The sequence below is a fragment of the Danio rerio genome, chromosome 10 (genome assembly GCF_049306965.1).
Source record: "Danio rerio strain Tuebingen ecotype United States chromosome 10, GRCz12tu, whole genome shotgun sequence".
NCBI lineage: Eukaryota > Metazoa > Chordata > Actinopteri > Cypriniformes > Danionidae > Danio > Danio rerio.
In genome coordinates this window covers 22,149,477-22,168,775 of record NC_133185.1, presented here as the reverse complement: position 1 = coordinate 22,168,775, position 19,299 = coordinate 22,149,477, and the positions used below count along the sequence as shown (strand labels likewise).

Genomic DNA, 19,299 nt, shown 5'->3' with positions numbered 1-19,299 from the left:
GGCAACATTATGGATTTAAGGATGGACGACATGACAGGACAGATGCAATTTGCAAAAGTGTGCCGCGCATCTGTAAAATACGCGGGCAGTACGACTAATCTGAAATCTCACTATAAGCGGCGCCACTGTGTTGTTGTGAAAGCTCCATCTTCCAGTGGACCTCTATTCTGCCGCCCTATGCGCGGATATAACTGAGGACGCGCGTGTGTCGCGGACCTCTATTCTTCCGCCCTATGCGCGGATATAACTGAGGACGTGGGTGTCGCGGACCTCTATTCTGCCACCCTATGCGCGGATATAACTGAGGACAAGCGGGCGCTGATGTAGGTGTCGCGGACATAATTGAGGATGCGGGTGGTAAGGGGGGTTGTTGCGGACGCCGCCCTCTCTATACTTCCGCCCTAGGCGGCCGCCTAGGTCGCCTCTATGGACGTGCCGGCCCTGTTCATCTGCAAAGATATTCAGCCTAGTGTCACGGAGAACGAAGGTTTTGAACACCTCCTTCTGTTAATTTTTATTTAATTACAATAATAATAATATTAATAATAATAATGATAAAAATAATGGGTGTCACGGTGGCACAGTGGGTAGTTTGACCACCTCACAGCAAGAAGATTGCTGGTTTGTTATATTTTTATTAGCCTGTTGTTTACAGTGACAGTGATGTTTCAAAGCAGCATAACACTGCTAGTTCACCACCTTAAGTTTTGAATAATCAGTGGCAAAATATATCTTTGTAAAACTTGTTTTCATAGTTGAAAAGTTAAATCACAATTCTTGTTGTGCAATGCTAAACCTTTATGTTGAAAGAGTGCAAATATATATATTTTAATATATATTGCACTTATACATTCTGTTTATCTTGAAAATACTTAAATAATATGTGCTATATGTTCTAAAATGGCCCTCTACTGTAAACTGACACTCTGGCTCTGAGAGAAAAGCCAGTTTGTAAAAAAAGTCTTGGTTTTGCTTGGTTAATAAATAATCAATCAAACTCATTCAATGGCACAGCATCCTCTTTCACATCATCTCATAAACTTGATCTAATTAGTTAGTGCTGAATTATCGCATCGTATCGTGATATGGGTGTGAATCGTATCGTGTCGCATCGCAATATGTCACAAATGTATCGCTAATATATCGGATCGTATTCTTTGTATCGAGATGCGTATCGGATCGGCATTATAGCTTAGATGCCCAACCCTATAAAACATACATTCAGCCATTTTCTGTGTCTGGCTGGAGCACTATTCACTTGTGGCCCATTTCCACTGAGAGGTAATTTTATGGCTGTTTCCACTGTCAAAAGGTACTAAAAAGCGAACTGTACCCTACAACTGTTTAGGTACCCTTTCCAAAGAGTACCTAGCACAACAAAAGGATACTAAAAGGCGAAGTCAGACACACAGCTGAACGCTATTGGTTTACAGAGACATGTCACTAGCTTGTACATAAGCCAGGAGAATGACAACAAAGGAAGCGCCATTTTTAGATACACAGCCGAGATATTACACCGTTATCATATACACAAATAATAACGAGCCGTGGTCAACCCAAGCTCAAAACAAACCTTGTTGTTGTCTTGATGAACAGTCACAAAACCAAGAAAAAGAGCAGAATCTACCCTGTGTCCGGTTGTTGTTTAAAAGGCCATCTAAAGTGCGAGCAGTACATGCATATATTTTAAATAACAAATAACTTAAGCTTCAAAGCTTCTCAAGCTAAGAAATGCAAGAGTAAAGTGCGAAAAAACAAAGGAGAAGCTAGAAAAAACTAATGAAAGATGATTTTTTTCAGCAACCTAAAACATGAACAAACTGACACGTTTAACTATTATCATCACCTTTTGAACTATTTTGAACTCGGAATGACGAAATTACTTTCTAACAGAGTTTACATGTGCTGGTGAAGATTAAAGATACAGATGAGAGGTTTGCTCTGACTGTGGGCTATATGTTTTGAACCCAAATAAGAACTAAATGTATGCTGTGTGTAGTTTTTCTGTAATTGGTAAGATGTTGGCGACACTAAGGGTCTAAATGACACTAAGGGTCTAAATATATGTTGCATTAATTTTTTTTTATATATATAATTGCAGATTACAATAGGCTATTTCACCTACTGTAGGCTATCATTGATATGAAATTATTATCAAATCCTATTCATAGAAACTTTAGTAATGAGCATTTATACACAAGTATTTGTCTGTTTTGTGAGAAGTGCTTCTCATATGAAATGTGAACGACCCGGATAGCTTTACTTTTACATTTCCTAGAAACTTTCTGTTGTACACCACACCTACCAAAAATTGGTACACTTTTGGCAGTGAAAACGCAAGCCTGATAAAGGTGACCCGTACCGACCAAGCGGCAACCTCTCGCTCTCCCTCAGTAAGCCAATACGGAAGTAACTAAAACTGCAATTCATCCGAAATTCCGCTAGTCCTGGCCGCTCCTGGCTCCAAAACAGAGCAAATTTCAATTGAGCCCACTGTTAGAATGGCCAACTTTACAGCAGAAAAAAAAGGTGTTTACGGCCTGGTACAAAAAAAGATTTTGGTTAATACAGGTAATATTACCCTTCATGACAACTGTGAGGGGGGTGAATTTTTTTATAACTCATCCGTTTCCTTTATATTAAGTTATATTAAGTTTGCATAATTAAGGGAGTGGCCACTTGAGTGACAGTTAGGTCTCGCTGGTCGCCGTCACGTCACCTCTGCAGATTAGCCACTGAACTCGGCATATTTATCTTATTTCTGTGTTGTTTTATGTGGCTTTACACAGTCAACTGCCTTTTGGACTTGTTTCCCACAATTATTAGATGGCATGGCATGCTGAGGGCACTTAATTGTGCTCACAAACCATTCACGTGGCCTCCGTTTCCCATGTGAGTAAAGTTATATACTTATATACCATCTCTATACATGTTTTTGTTTTATTTAAGATCATTTATCGTTTATATTTATATTTAGAGCTGTAATGCACTCCAGAATCTGTCAGATTGATTAGCTGTAGGCTCTAGAACAGTCATCTGAAGCGTTGTCATACAGTGTTATGTTGGATTTTATCAATAGTCTTACATTTACTAACACAGACTATATCTAAAGTGTTTGTAAGTAATTCACGTTTTCCTCCTGTTGAAAAACGTCATAAGAACAATGTTTAGTTGCTCAATGTATTACAGCAGTGTTTTTAAAAGTCTAAACACTTTATTGATATAGTGTACAACCAAGCACAAGTGGTCAGAATACAAACGAGTCACAAGTGATAAAGTATTAAGCATTTCTCCCAAAGTAAAGTGTGTCTGAACCAGGTCCAAGCTAAATGCTAGCAGGTGTCTGTAGCTCCGCTCACTCTCCGCCTCTTTGCCCTTGTTTGGTATCCCGCCGTGGGTGTGATGACGCGTGACCAAAATGGCGACGGTTGGCCGCGCCTACTTGTGGCTTCTTTTGCGCTCTTCAGAAACCTATGGGTGACGTCACGGATACTACGTCCATATATTTTACAGTCTATGGTACCGACCCATATTGTAACGTATCGTATCACTCAGTGGAAATGGCCCATTAGCTTATTATAGATGGCTTTTGATCATTTTCCTATATAAACTTTAAAGTTAGTTGATTTTCAGGTGCTGTGTAATATCATGTATGGCAGTAAAGTTCCTTGATTATTATGACAGAATGAGAGTATAGTTCCTATCCATATCAGCCAAGAAAACAACAACTTTACATTTTGTGTCAGTCTGGTACACAATGTAACTACAGAAGAGTCAAGCATAAATACGGATAGTTTTCGGTAATTTTCCTATATCAACTTTTCTTATTTAAAGTTAACTAATTTTCAGGTGCTGTGTAACATCATGTCAGCAAAGTTCCTTGATTATTGTGACAGCAACAGCAACTTTTGGTCCCACTTTACATTAAGTAGCCTTAACTAAGATGTACTTATTAGTACCTAAATTATAAATTTGTTACAATGTTTAATTGTGTTAATGCATGTATTCACATGACTTAATTAAAAGCCTGCATATAATTTCATCTGTAAATAATTTCTGTACATTTTAATTACACTGTTGACCATGCCTTACTCCTTAACCCACCCTTAAACTTACCCATACCACCACAACTGTCAAAAACCCTACCCGTATCCCACCACAAGAGCACCAAAAATGTTCTCAAATACATTATGAACACAGTTTTTGATGCAAGTACATACAGTAGTAGTTAAGGCCACTCAAGATAAAGTGTGACTTTTTCATCAGTCTTGGTACACAATGAAACCGGAGCACCCGTAGGAAACCCACGCAAACGCAGGGAGAACATGCAAACTCCTCACAGAAACACCATCTGAGCCGAGGTTCGAACCAGCCACCCAGCTGAGGACAAACGCAGAGGACTCTGGCAGAGAACTCTTGCTGTGGGGCGACAGCACTACCTACTGCGCCACTACATCGTGGCTAACTGACAACATTTGAGTTAATTGGAGGCACAACTGTAGAATAGTATTTGAGAAAAACCTCAAACACAGCTTCTTTGTGTGACAACATGGGAAAATCAACAAGCCAGAACCAACAAAAAAGCCAAATTACAATTTGCTAAATTACTCTGGGAAAAAGAATCGTTTTTGCAGACATGTCCTGTGGTCTGATGGAACTAAGATTGAACTGTTTGGCCATAATGACCAGCGTTACATTTGGAGGACAAAGAGGAAAGCTTACAAGCCTAGGAACACCCTCACAACGGTGAAGTATGGGGGCGGCAGCATCATGTTGTAGGGCTGTTTTGCTGCAGGGGGGACTGGTCCACTTCACAGCATAGATGGCATCATAAAGAACAAACATTATGAAGAAATACTGAAGCAACATCTCAAGACATCAGCTAGGAAATTAAAACTTGGACACAAGTGGGTCTTTAAAACAGACCATGACCCCAAGCTTACTGCCAAGTTAGTTAAAATGTACTTTAAGTACAACAGAGTGAATGTGGCCATGGAGTGGCCATCACAAAGCCCTGATCTCAATCCTATACAAAATTTGTGGGCAAAGTTGTAAAAACATGTGCGAGCAAGACAGCCTACAAATCTGACTCAGTTATAACAATTCTACCAGGAGGAGTGGCCAAAATTCCTTCAAACTATTGTGGGAAGTTTGTGGAAGGATACCCAAAATATTTGAGTTATACAGTTTAAAAGCAAAGCTAAAAAAATAGCAGGGAAATGTATCTTAAAACTTTTGACTGTCTAGAAAGTAATACAAATTTCTCAAAAAAATTCTCTAATTATTCTGTCATTTAGCAAATTTAAACCATTAAGGTAACCCTAACAGATCTAAAATAGTAACTGTTTAGTGTGATTTACCATCAGACATTAAAAAAATGGTTATGTTCCTTTTTTTTAGTGTATGTAAACTTCAGGTTTCAACTGTAGTTAACTCTAGGGCAATTGTAATATGAGACTATTTAACAAAAAAAGTGGTGAGTTCCTTTAAAAAATATGAAGTTTCACAACTTTATCTAACCAGGGGCATAGTAAACGGGGGCATCAGAAGTTCACTGGGCCTAGAAGTCGATTGTGCAATCAAGGAGCCAACAGAATTCACTGTCACTCATTAGATGACTTCAGTCAAATTTGATGAAATGATTCAATTGACTTTCTATGAGATGTTAACCCCTACAATTCTACCTGCCCTGCTTAGGACAAGCCCAGAACCAGTCACTAGAGGCCAGGGGAGAGATGTTTACCTGCAAAGCTCTTACTAGCTTTCCAAAACCTCACTGCCATCAAGGTCATGGCACTAATGCAGTCCTCGTGACTCCACTCACCCTGCTCAGAGCAGGATCCAGCATGCGGGACAGGCCCACTAACAAGGACAACAAAAAGCATAGCCTCTAGTGTCAGATGCTAGAGCACATCTTGAATCAAAAGGAGTTAGATTTACCTGCACGGCTTTTACTAGCTGGCCTGTATTATACTCATCCCCTTAAACCTTACTCTCATCTGGGTCATGGCCCTAAAGGAGCCCCTACAGTTCTACTCGCCCCACTCTGAGCAGGATTCATACTGACGTTTCCAGCATGGGAGGCAGGCACACTAACAAGGATGCTAAAGACCACCGCTTCTAGCTACAGTCGCTAGTACATCTCTTGAGGCCAGGAGATTTAGGTTTACTCATACAGCTCTTGTTTCTCTCTCTGCCCAAACCTCGGTTATCCGGGTCATGGTGCCAATATAACCTCTATGATTCTACTATCCATCCAAGTGGTAAACTGTCATGGGTGGACACACTGGGAGTAAGGATATTTCCCTAAATAACAATACAAATAAATGCATACGTAGCTAAAAATGACACGTCACTAGTGACACCTCAATAACCTGTGTCAGCTCTTTGTGTTTGAACAGGTTTTGATTATGACACATATGGCATTGCAGTGCTCTGTAAAGTCTATATTTGACAAGAATGACAAAAAGGATCAGGAGAAAGCCCATATTTTAAGGTGGTTTGAGTGGGGTTGCAAATTATTAACCTTGCGACATGGTTACTCATTCATGATACACCAAATTCACGAACATTACAATAAAGTTGAGTGGGTTTACAGAACACTGGTGCACTAAAAATGGGGACGTTTTTCTTTTTTGTTTTTAAAAAAAGTTTCACATTTACCCAACAAAGCTATCAAAACAATCTTTGTTCATTTGGATACATAAACATGACTTCAACATTGTAACGTGCTTGCTTAGTAGTTAACAAAACATTATGTGTTTGCAGAAAAACAGTATGGTCCTTTAGGGCAGTGGTGTTCAACCACCGGGTGCAACTACCAGGTCACACAAGAAATCATTAATTATTTCTGTTTTTTTTATTATCCGAGTCTGAACGATCTTTTATTTTAAAAAATTACCCTATTCTCTTACTTACATTTCAGTCACTGGAGTGCTTAAATTTAACCCACAAGCAGCAAAATGAGCAAGAAACAGACGTTTTTGGAAAGTTTCTTTGCTAAGGGGAGAGTCCCAGTGAAGAACTCGCAAACTGCCAAGGAATGGATCCGCAACCCAGTTGTCAACAAATCAGGTGAATCCACCATGGCTGTGCAAGATCAACTGATGGAGATCCCAAATGACGCGGCCTTTTAGGGGCCGTTCGCAAAAGTTTTTTATCCCAATGGAAATGTGCGGTCACGCCTTCCAGACTAGATGCACCAACCTCCACCAACCCGGTCTATGGAAAATTTGTCAAACATTGACCGGTCCGTGCTGACAAAAAGGTTGAGGACCACAGCTTCAGGGCACCATTGCGATTTCTGTTGTCAAATACCTGTTTTGTTTTCAAAACCTACACTTTAAAATGGATTATCCAAAGTTTTTTTTAAATGCAGTTGACAGTGACACAGTGACAGAGATGAGTCAGATGATACTTTCTAATGCATAATAATAATACTGATTATATCTCATTCATGACAGTGCACATTGATTAGATCAAACCACCCTATTTCATGAATATCAAGCACAAATATGCTGAAAACCTGATGACATCACTGTATATAGCAGCTAATCACTCTGAATTTACACATGTAACTTCCTGTCTTGGGACATTTATTCAAAATTTCTTTTCAAAGTGGAAAAATAATTTGCTCTAAGCAATGCAAAATGACCAATTATCACTTGGTTTTAAAACCTTTTGACGAGGTTACAAAAACTTCTTTGCTTGAAGTGAAAATGGTGTTGTGTAAATGGGCATCTTATAAATGCATGCTTTTACACATGTGATGTAAATTAGGCTGGGATTTATCATGTTCTCCTGTTCATCCAAATATTAAATATGACCATTTGGACCACAAAACCAGTCTTATGTTGCATGTGTATGTTTTTACATGGGAATTTTTAATGCCAAAAATCATTAAAATATTAAGTAAAGATCATCTTCCATTAAGATATTCTGTAAATTGCAACATAGGCTCATTCTGAAATTGTAGTCCTATATACTGTACATTTCTGGAGATCGCAAATTATCTAGCCTGAAGTACGTATTTACATTTACATTTAGCAGACGCTTTTATCCAAAGCGACTTACAAATGAGGACAAGGAAGCAATTTTCACAACTAAGAGCAACAATGAATAAGTGCTATAGGCAAGTTTCAGGTCTGTAAAGTCTAAGAAGGAAAGTATTAGTAGTATTAGTTTTTTTTTTTTTTTTTTTTGGTACAGTTAGTGTGATATTCAGAGAGGCAATTACAGATTAGGAAGTGTAGTGGAGACTAAATAGTTGAGTTTTTAGTCGTTTCTTGAAAGTAGCGAGTGACTCTGCTGTTCTGATGCAGTTAGGGAGTTCATTCCACCAACTGGGCAGATTGAGCGTGAGCGTTCGCGAAAGTGATTTCTTCCCTCTTTGGGATGGAACCACGAGGCGACGTTCATTCACAGAACGCAAGTTTCTGGAGGGCACATAGATCTGCAGAAGTGAGAGCAGATAAGAAGGAGCAAGGCCAGAAGTCACTTTGTAGGCAAACATCAGAGCTTTGAATTTGATGCGAGCAGCAACTGGCAGCCAGTGCAAACGGACTAGCAGCGGAGTGACATGTGCTCGTTTAGGTTCATTGAAGACCACTCGTGCTGCTGCGTTCTGGAGCAGTTGAAGAGGCTTGATAGAGTTAGCTGGAAGCCCAGCTAGTAGAGAGTTGCAGTAATCCAGTTTGGAGAGAACAAGAGCTTGAACAAGGAGTTGAGCTGCATGTTCAGATAAGAAGGGTCGGATCTTTCTGATGTTATAGAGTGCAAATCAGCTGCATTTCGTCTTTAAAACAAATGCTACGGGGGCGGTATGAAGCCATTCCTTTTAGTGATAGCAGCTGACTACTTACCTCTGTATGGACGGCTGTCCCGCTGTTACCAGTTTGTCCAGGAGCTCACCATGTAAGTCAGAAGATTTGAGGTGCAGAGAGGAGTTGACCACGGCGACAGGGTCCAAGCCCGCTAAAGAACGGATCCATAAAAAGGGTAGGACAAAAACAGAAGCCAAAAAAATACAATAAACCACTAAATAACAGGGTGAGGATGTGGTGAAATTTGGTAAAAATCAGACGAGGGCTTTGCTTTTTTGGATTGTTTTTTAAAACTGTCAGTTCAATCGGTGCTTTTGAAAACACTATTGGTTGGGTTTAGTGAAGGAGGGGCTGGGTCAGTCAATTGGTCAGTCAGTCAACAGCAGCCTCAGGTGAAATTACACAAGAAGAGCAGGCGTGAATGGCACTCGCGAGAGCAAAAACTAAATCTCAAAAAGTGTACATAGTGGCTTCCAGTGGATTCGCGAAAACAAAAACTGCATGTTAAAAGCGGTAAATTTTCATAATGAGCCTACTGTAAAAGTATCAAAACCCAATTTTATTTAGTTATAAATAGTGATTTTATCAATTTTTAGATTTTTTGGAACCTCAGATTCTGTGATTTAAATAGTTGGATCTTGGCCAAATATTGTTCTACCTCAACAAAACATACATCAATGAATATCTTTTTTTTTCAGCTTGTAGAAAATGTGTACACTCAGTCTTTAAAAATTGACACTTATGACTGATTTTTGGGCCCCTTGTCACAAGTAATTCATAAAGGTATTGGTGACTCAAAGAAAATGTTGTTTTTGTATGTATGAATAAATTGCTAATTTATTGCATTGTCATATGTCAGGTATGTCCAAACTCGGTCCTGGAGGGCCGGTGTCCTGCGAAGTTTAGTTCCAAGCTCTAACTAGGCTTTGTTGAAGCAAGCTCAAATCTGCAGGACACCGGCCCTCGAGTTTGGACACCCCTGTCGTATGTATATAAGCTCTTATGTCTTACTGAGGTTTAGGATTGGATGGATCTTCATACTTCGTGTGTATTAATTACATAACACAATTAATGATTGAAAATTGTAATTCTTATAATAATATCATAAACATAATAAATTGTAAAACTTCTTATGTATATATATCTATAGTTATTATCCAGCAAATTGGCAATTCACTTTTTTTTTTACACACAAGTTACATAAAACACAAATTGCAGTGTCAATTTACATTAAACAAATTGACAATAGAACGAAGATCCATGTTTTATTGAGATACTGTGACTTTAGACAGAGATAAGAGGAAAGCTCTGACCTTGACTGATTTAGTAATTAGTTATAATGTAAAACGGCTTCATCTTGATAACCCGACACTGTCTCTTTATTCATTCTCATAAAGCTTTGTCTCACTTTTTCACCTTACAGTCTCTGCCAATGTTCACAACCTGTCATAATTAAAATCTTACAAAGCATTATTACTTACAGATAAAGGGCCTTTATCTCCCTGTCTCCTTGATCCAGTACTCAGGCTAGATGTGACTCAAGTCCAAGCACTTGTTTTGTTATAGTTAGATAAAAAAAAAAAAAAAAGGAAATTAAAATCTTTGATACAACAAGCATAAATAAATGTGATAACCTCAAATAATAATTCTGTCATTATTTATGACATGTCATTCATTCATAGAGCACAAAAGAAGATATTCATGCAGACCAATGACAGTCATACTAAAAAAAAATGACAAAAAAACATGTTTTTTATTGTTTTAATAATTTATGTGATGATAAAAGATCACAATAACATTTTTGTAGCAATAGAAGTTTAGTGCAATGTTCATGCTGCTCCTTTCCACACAATAAAAAGGAATGGAGACCAGTTTAGGCCCAATCCCAATTCTATTTTTGTACCCCTACCCCTAAGAAATGGGAACACCACTACACAAGTCATCATATGTCATTGTGACTGCTGTAGTTATTCTACTTACGTAATTTTTTTGGTATTTATCTTTAAGAAATCACTGAAGGCATGCATTTGTGGTATCATAATGATGTATTGTGTCAGTAAGATTGTGACTGAACTGTGCATTTACACTGTGGCCATATTCGTCAATGTAAACGCAAGAAAACAACATCACCATTATAGCAGACACTGTAAAAAGGTGATTCCCAGCCCCTTTTCTGACAGGTTATTTGAGTGTCATCGAGTGACAGAATGTTGTGGGACTGCTATACAGGAGTTATTATTATGGATCATAAATTGCGAAATTTTGCGATTTTTATTTTAGCGTTTTTTTTTTTTTTTTTTAAAGCATGACGGTAAAATACAAAAGGCGGTTATGAATATATTAGGCGGGTGCAGCCATGCTGCTGTTGTGGCTGTATACTGGGAAATTTTCTTACCCCTTGGTTTCGAGTGTGGTCCTGATAAATCTCTCTTTTGAGGGCTATCTAGTCCTTCCCCTTAGCCCTACGCCTTCAAGATAAAGAGAATTAGGACACCCCTACAACAAGCGTGGGCAGAGCAGGCGCAACGCATGTTTGAGTTTTAAGAAGCAGAGCGTCAGTGCAAGTATTTTTGATTTTTGCCGGTGCATTGATAATGACCAAAAACACATAAAAAATAGTAGCAATTTTATCCCAATAAATGCATCGATACTTAAATGATTAAAACTTCAACAAATATTTAGTTGGGTCCGAACTACAAAACTAAATTTAAAACAATTGTAGTTTTAAACTAGTGGGGTTTTGAAATCAATAATTGCAAATAATCATGATAACCATGAAACCGTGATTATTTTACAGACTATAATCGTACAACCAAAATTTATAATCGTTGCATCCCTAGTCCAAAGACATGCGCTATAGGTGAACTGGATAAACTAGATTGGCTGTAGTGTGTGTTTGCGAATGTGAGAGTGTGTGGGTGTTTCCCAGTGCTGGGTTGCGACTTGAAGGGTATCTGCAAACATATGTTGGAATAGTTGTTAGTTCATTCCACGGTGGTGACCCCTGATAAATAAGGGACTTGGCCAAAGAAAAATAAATGACTGAATGAATGACAGTTTGAAAATGAATGTGAACTGTGACTCAAATACAAATATCAGTCACTCAGCATGTTCTTGTTATAAAGTTAAAGAGGTCTTGATTAGCATATAACCCTTACTATTTGGCTGAAGTGTAGCGCACTATTTTGCGCTTCTGAATGGCTCTGCATTTAAATGTTGTGTTGTGTCTGGTGCAGAAAGCCAAATTGTTTGCTGTGTGTCGGATATTGTTGCATCAGCACACAATGTAAAGCATTGTACCTTTTAGATTATGAATTGTCAAATAAAGATGTAACTAGTTTTATAACTTGTTTATAACATTTCTAGTAAAAACTGACCTTTTGGCAATTCGTTTATACTACAATGGAATTTTTGATGCCTGAAAGTCCATACTTAAAAAAAAAAAAAAAAAAAAGGTTTCGAATTTAATATATAAGTTTAAAATGTAACAAACAAACACAATTTTGTGAAAACAGTGATGCAATGCACATATGTATACGTCTTCAGTCTATAACCATTTGCGAGTACTTCATCACCAAACCAAACATGGTAAATCATATAACTATTACAAGTGGAAATCACCGCTAATTCCTGGCATGCATAATACAGATTTTTAAAATCCTTTTTACAGACCAGACCACAATAGCCCTTGGTCACCATTCACCTTCATTTAATCTCCTGTAGAGATCAACCAATGAAAACACAGCAAATAAAGACTGATTTATCATCTTTATGAGCTATTATACCAACAAACTGAAATGATGCTATTTGGGCCACGTCGTATGTCTTGCATAATAAAAGGCTTTACATGCAGCATTCTGGTTATCTCTGCGACCTACATCTAACTTGTTTCTGACGTAGGCAGGTTCCTGTACATCATGAGTCAGAACCCCAGAAACACAACTCTGATTCCTGTCTGAGCTGGAACACTGTACGTTAACCGTCATTTCATCCTTTCATCAAGTCCATCACGTATCTCACTACCGTATAGTGGCAGCTGTCAGTACCAGAGGCACAGTCCTGTCACAGCGGGATTCTGAGCCGCGTTTCACATCACGTATAAGCGCGGCTTGCCATTTGAGGTTTTCAGATGAAATGAGAATCTTCCCCCATTCGCAATCTCTGTCTCAAATCTCAGAAAGAAAAAACATTCTGAGAAAAACCCAAAGACTTTTAGATCTCAGTTTCATTTGATGTTGTTTCAGTTTTTGTCATTTAGGTCTTGCTAAATCTTGCTACCAGTTTGGTTTATTGTTTTTCACTCATGGCTTTAATATGGCTGAAAAGTTTCAGAAGCATTCGAATTGAAGATTAAAGCATATGGGAAGCATATTCTTCCCACAACATTACAGTCAGCAGAAAAGAACCAATGATTGTTAAACAAGACATGATCAATTTCCTGTACATCGTTGGGTATTTGAATACATTTTTGCATGTGGTTGACTTGGCAAATCACCAGGCATATTACAGTTGCATTAGGTTTTTTATTTATATAATTTCATTGATGCTCAGATGGAAAATGGTTAGTTTCTAAGAATGTCACTGTAATGAAACAGAAGTGCAATGAAAATAACGAATTAACTTTATTTGTAACTAACTTTATCAAATATTTATAAAATAATTTAACAAAAAAATGCAGAAAGATGACGTCATGGTGGCGCACTGGGGGGCACGAAGGTCGCTAGTTTGAGTTGGCATTTCTGTGTGGAGTTTGCATGTTCTCCCTGTGTTCGCATGGGTTTCCTCCAAGCAGTTACTTCCCGCTCTCCCTCGGGAAGCCAATATGTGAAGTAACTGAAACTGCAATTCTCCATATGAAGCAAATTTCAAGTGAGCCAACAGTTAGAATGGCCAACTTTACAGCAGAAAAAAAGGTTTACAGCCTGGTACAAAGAACAATTTTGGTTCATATATAGCTAATTTCACCCTTCATGACAACTGTGAGAGGGGTGAATTTTTTTATAACTCATCCGTTTCCTTTATATTAGGTTATATTAAGTCTGCATAATTAAGTGGCCACTTGAGTGACAGCTAGCTCTCGCTGGACGCCGTCACTTCACCTCAGCTGTCTCCGGCAGATTAGGTGCTGAACTCAGCATATACATGGTATTTTTGTTTTTATTTTATGTGGCTTTAGACAGTCAGTTGCTTTTTGGAATTATTTCTTACAATTATCAGATGATATGGCACGCTTTGTGCACTAATTGTGCTCACAAACCATTCACGTGGCCTCCGTATCCCAGGTGAGTGAAATTATATACTAATATACCATCTCTATAAATGCATTGGTCTCATTTAATATTATTTATCATATATAGTTTTCTTTAGAGCTGTAAAGTACTCCAGAATCTGACAGATTGATTAGCTGTGGGCTCTAGAACAGTCATCTGAAGTGTTGTCATACAGTTTTATGCCTGGATTTCATCAATAGTCTTGCATCTACTAACACAGACTATATCTGAAGCGTTTGGACGTAATTCGCTTTTTCCTCCTGTAGAAAAACGTCATAAGAACAATTTTTAGTGGCTCAATGTATTACAACAGTGTTTTTAAAAGTCTAAAGACTTTATTGATATAGTTCACAACCAAGCACATGTGGTCAGAATACAAACGAGTCGCAGGCAATAAAGTATTAAGCGTTCTCCCAAAGTAATTTTTGTCTAAGCCAGGTCCAAGCAAAATGCCAGCAGGTGTCTGTAGCTCCGCTCACTCTCCGCCTCTTTGCCTTTGTTTGGTATACCATTGTGGGTGCAATGACGTGCGAACAAAATTGCGACGGTTGGCCGTGCCTACTTGTAGCTTCTTTTGCAGTGTTCAGAAACCTATGGGTGACGTAAAGTAAACTACGTCCATATATTTTACAGTCTATGGCTTTCTCTGGGTGATCTGGTTTCCCCACAGCATAAAGACATGCGGTTTAGGTGAATTGAATAAGCTAAATTGGCTGTAGTGTATGTGTGTGAATGCAAGAGTGTATGGGTGTTTCCCAGTGTTGGGCTGCGGCTGGAAGGGCATTCGCTGCGTAAAACATATGCTGTGTTAGTTAGTGGTTCATTCCGCTGTGGCGACCCATAATTCATTTTATTGTAATGCGGGTTGATGATCTCTAATATTATTAATAGTGAAAAATTAAAGCATAGCATTTACACAACCATAGCGTATCTAAAAAAGAAAATATATATATTTTTTATTGATTCAATGTATAGTAAGAAATGTGGTCAAAATGATTACCATTCACATGTATCCACAAAAACAACTAAAATGCTGTAATATATATGTTTTTTAAGTATTTGATAACAGTGCTGCTTTATTGTATTTTGAAACCTGTTTTTAAAAGTTAGCATGTTCAGGCATTCAAACCAGGGTTGTCATGTAAGTGAACAGCCCAAACGTGTTTCTTCAATGGCTCACAACTAGATCAACATTTCAAGTCATTTGAGCTTCATTTTAATTCAGATGTGCCCAAAGCAGTGATGTCTGTGTGGGTGAGTTGTGTTCTTTGTGATTAGCCCGTCCATTTCCATCAGTTTGACCCATTCAGGCCGATTAGCAGATCACCAGCATGATAAGTGGTACTTAGTCAATCACAGCGACGTGCTTATTTTCATGTAATATTGACAGCCAAAGGCTGAACTGAGTATTGCAGTCCAAATTCAAAACAGAAACTCACTCGGACTGTTTAAAAGGTCATGAACTGCCTTTTTCTTTACCTTGTCCTATACTTTGAGGTCTACTTGCCAACTTTTTACATCAGAAACGCTGTACGTTAGAATACACTGTCCTGTTTTGACCCCCTTGTCTCAACACATTGAAGACTCAAGTAAGACACAATTCAATGCATGGATTTTCAAAAAGATTGAATGCAAGACAATGCAGTGCCAACTTTGTTGGGTCTGATATTAATTTTGTACCAGAAATGTACCGTGATGCGGACCTTGACAGGCACTTCTTCAACAATTAAACTACATGAAACAACTAGGGCTGTGCCATGTAGTTTAATTGTTGAAGAAGTTCGTGTCAGGGTCAGCATAATGGTATATTTCTATTACAAAAATAATGTCAGACCCAACAAAGTTGGCACTGCATTGTCTTGCATTCAATCTTTCTGAAAATCCATGCATTGAATTGTGTCTTACTTATAAATGAATCTGCAGTAAAATGGAGTGAACAAAAGACCAAGCTCTTCCTTATGAGCTCTGGAATTTAATTAAAACTAAGCATGATCCATTCTTTCCTAATGCTAGGATAAGAAGAAGGGCAATAGAGAGGCTGTGTTTTTCCATAACTTGGTACTAAACAGTATCTTGATCTCCTTGGAGCATCTTTATCTTGTAACTACAATGGCGTGAATAGGTGGGAGGAGCAAAAGATGCAGTAATGTTGAAGTGGGCGTTGGTTTCCTTCTTTGGAGGCGGAATTTAGTCACACTATTACATAATAAAGTGGCACATGCAGCTCACAACCTGTCATTTTGGCTTCAACATAAGCTTGTTTAGGACTACGTTTTGAGTTCTGAAACTTGCAAGTTGTTTTTATAATGCAATAACCCTTTTTTTTCTGAATTTTATTTATTTTGATTTCTCAGTTTTACATTGGTTGAGCTGCCAGTAGACGGGATCATTTCCACACATTACAATGTAAAATAACTGTCTGGAACGCTTTTTCAGAGGAAGAAATATGTTGGACTTAAATATTATTGTATTTCTATGCTTTAGTTTTGTCAAAAAAAAAAAAAAAAAAAAAAAAACAGAGCACCTTTACGGCACACTTAAACTCTCTTTCTTTGGTCTCAGATTCTGGTAATAGCAATTAAGCTACTTCTGTAAATATATATATAATGGTTTAATGGCCAAAAGGTGTTAATCAGTCAGTTTACAGTAAATTACACAACTGCATTAGTGGCTTGGAAACAATCTGATCGGCTAGTCCTTAATTTATTGATTTATTTTTTGTACTAATCATTAAAGAAAGCAGTATATCAGTTCATGGCATTAGCCCTATAGCAGTGTTGAAGCATAATCATTAGTTGTAATTGTTGTTACAACCGTGGCAATCTTTAATAGCCGACAAGTCATGCTGGGTGTGTGTGCTGCTTCTGGGGCGCTAGAGCTCTTCAGGGGTTTAGTGTTCTCGCTATGCTGAAAGTTCATATTGTGACATCTGATTGTCCATAATGAGCCGTCCTTGACATTGACATTATTATTAGCTCTGCAACTGTGCAAAACCAATACAAGACCATGAAAATATTTAATGAAAAAAGAATGTGCTGCTGCGATGACATATTTTTGTAGGCCACAACCTGGAAATGAGTTCACATTTTTAGTGCTTCTGGTTCTGCTATCCTGAAGTAAGGGGTCATTTTAAAAATGTTCTTGGTTAAATGCTTTAAATAATCAAGTATGTTATATTATACTAGGCAAAATAATTCAGTAAAGCACTTATGTGACTTTTTAAAGCTTGTCTTGCACAGTGCAGTTGTTATATTTTGCCAAGCTGACATTAAAGAAACAGGTTGTTTTACTGTAGCATCTGTAGCAGGTTCTACAAGAGACCCTCACCCTACAGCAATGCACAAGCCAAAAAACGTTGATCTATTAATCCTGAAATTCAGAATCTACACCAATTTTCATGTTATGAATATAAATAATTATTAAAATGAAATTTTTAAATGGCTAAATCGCATACTTTTCCAGAACCCACTACATGGTTTGAATTTGAAATTACTTCACGACTGCTGGAAAAGTATGTTCTAGGGCTGCACAATATATCCTTTCAGCATCGATATCCCAATGTATGTATCCACAATAGTCACATCGCTTAGATATGCAATGTTAGGTTTAGGATTATGTTTCAGCAAAAGTCACAGTCCAAGATTTGTGGAGTCACTGGAGAGTTTAAACACAACTCCTTAAACATTTAGTGTTTTAAAGGCCTGAGGGAGATTAAAGTATTCAGTACTATTTACCATTTGTCATTATCACATAACCACGTCAGTTTCATATATATATATATATATATATATATATATATATATATATATATATATATATATATATATATATATATATATATATATATATATATATATATATGACTATTATTTTGAGGGTGACGTCACAAGCTCAGATTTTGCCTTTCAACACAGCCTACATGTGGATAATAAATTTTAAAGTCGTTGATCCATTTTCCTACACTAAACCAAAAAACAAAAAGTTTTTTTAGTTTTCTTTTTTTTTTGAAAACGAATATTGAATGCACGGAAACTGCAATTTCAGATGCAGCCTATGTATTACTAAAATTATTTCCTTAAACCAAAACAAAAATAAAATAGTTTTTCCCCACAGCTGCATTTGCATATTAAAAGACTTTGTGTGCTGCATTAAATTAACTGGCAAATACATTTTGTTTATTTGTAGCTTTGATAAATTCTATTGTCCTCATTTGTAAGTCGCTTTGGAAAAAGTTCTGTCTGCCAAAGGATTAAATGCAAATGTAAAGCAGCATGCCAGACTGCTTAATTAATCAAGTAATCGTGATCATAATTAAAATACATGCATCTTTACTCATACGTTCCTATTTGTTTTCCATTTTATCTTATTGCTCAACAACACTTGATTTTATTTTTGGTAAATGCTCCTCATTCAAACCTCCCCATCTCATTGACTTGTGCTCTCTGCCAAGTGGACTCTAAACATTCTGCGCTGGAATTCACAAGAACAATTAAATGGCTGATTTGAGTCATGCATGTTTCATCAAACTCTCTGACATCACAAACTGCGTCTCTGAGCGCCGCCACTCACCACTGGCCAAATTGAAACCCTGTGTCTTCAATCTGAAAATGACAAGTGACCAAAATTTATCAGTAAATTGGGAATTTCTCCCCGATGCTATTTGAAAGCGATTGAAACAGTGGTTCTGAGGCATTTCGAATTCCCCAATGATACACATCTCCTGAAACAATGATTGCTCTTGTGACGGATGGTTGAAACCAAGAAGACAAATTAGGGGAAATGGTATCTGATTCTGACATGGCTGGGTGAATTGCATGATTGTTTGCTGTTGTCATTGTGATCAAAAGCCGCATCTGTTCTGGTTGGTACAGTACAGTATGTGGTCTCATCTGCCCACTGACACAGTAACCCAGGACGCTTCCCAAAAAACACGCCCATGATTAGTGGATTAATCGCTTTAGAGTTGATATTAATTCTGCAGCATTTAGTACGTTTGACACAATAAACATCAGCATTTGTTTGCCCTCAGCAGTTTTGCTCTCTCGTATGAATTCCCAGTTTATATTACTGTGGCTTCCTTTTTTTATGATGCCTTATTAATAATAGAGAGACGAGATGTACTAAGATTGATGAGCCTATTTCATTCATTCTATGGTTTCTGTATAACCGTTCTGCGCTGTAATCAATTAGTGTCTGTATCTGGGGCA

At 37.7% G+C, this 19,299-nt stretch overlaps 2 protein-coding genes across 5 annotated transcripts in view; one reads left to right on the top strand and one right to left on the bottom strand.

The window, feature by feature from the left end:
* sppl3 (signal peptide peptidase 3) overlaps positions 1-19,299 on the bottom strand; it is a 203,561-nt gene that overhangs the window by 112,108 nt on the left and 72,154 nt on the right. For 2 of the 4 annotated variants that reach the window (XM_073913963.1, XM_073913962.1), the window contains exon 3: positions 10,304-10,373. The exons of the other annotated variants lie outside the window; for them this stretch is intronic. The gene's annotated coding sequence lies outside the window, so the exon portion shown is untranslated. The remainder of the gene's footprint in view (positions 1-10,303; positions 10,374-19,299) is intronic. 4 annotated transcript variants of the gene reach the window in all.
* gnaz (guanine nucleotide binding protein (G protein), alpha z polypeptide) overlaps positions 1-19,299 on the top strand; it is a 94,316-nt gene that overhangs the window by 18,082 nt on the left and 56,935 nt on the right. The window lies entirely within an intron of this gene.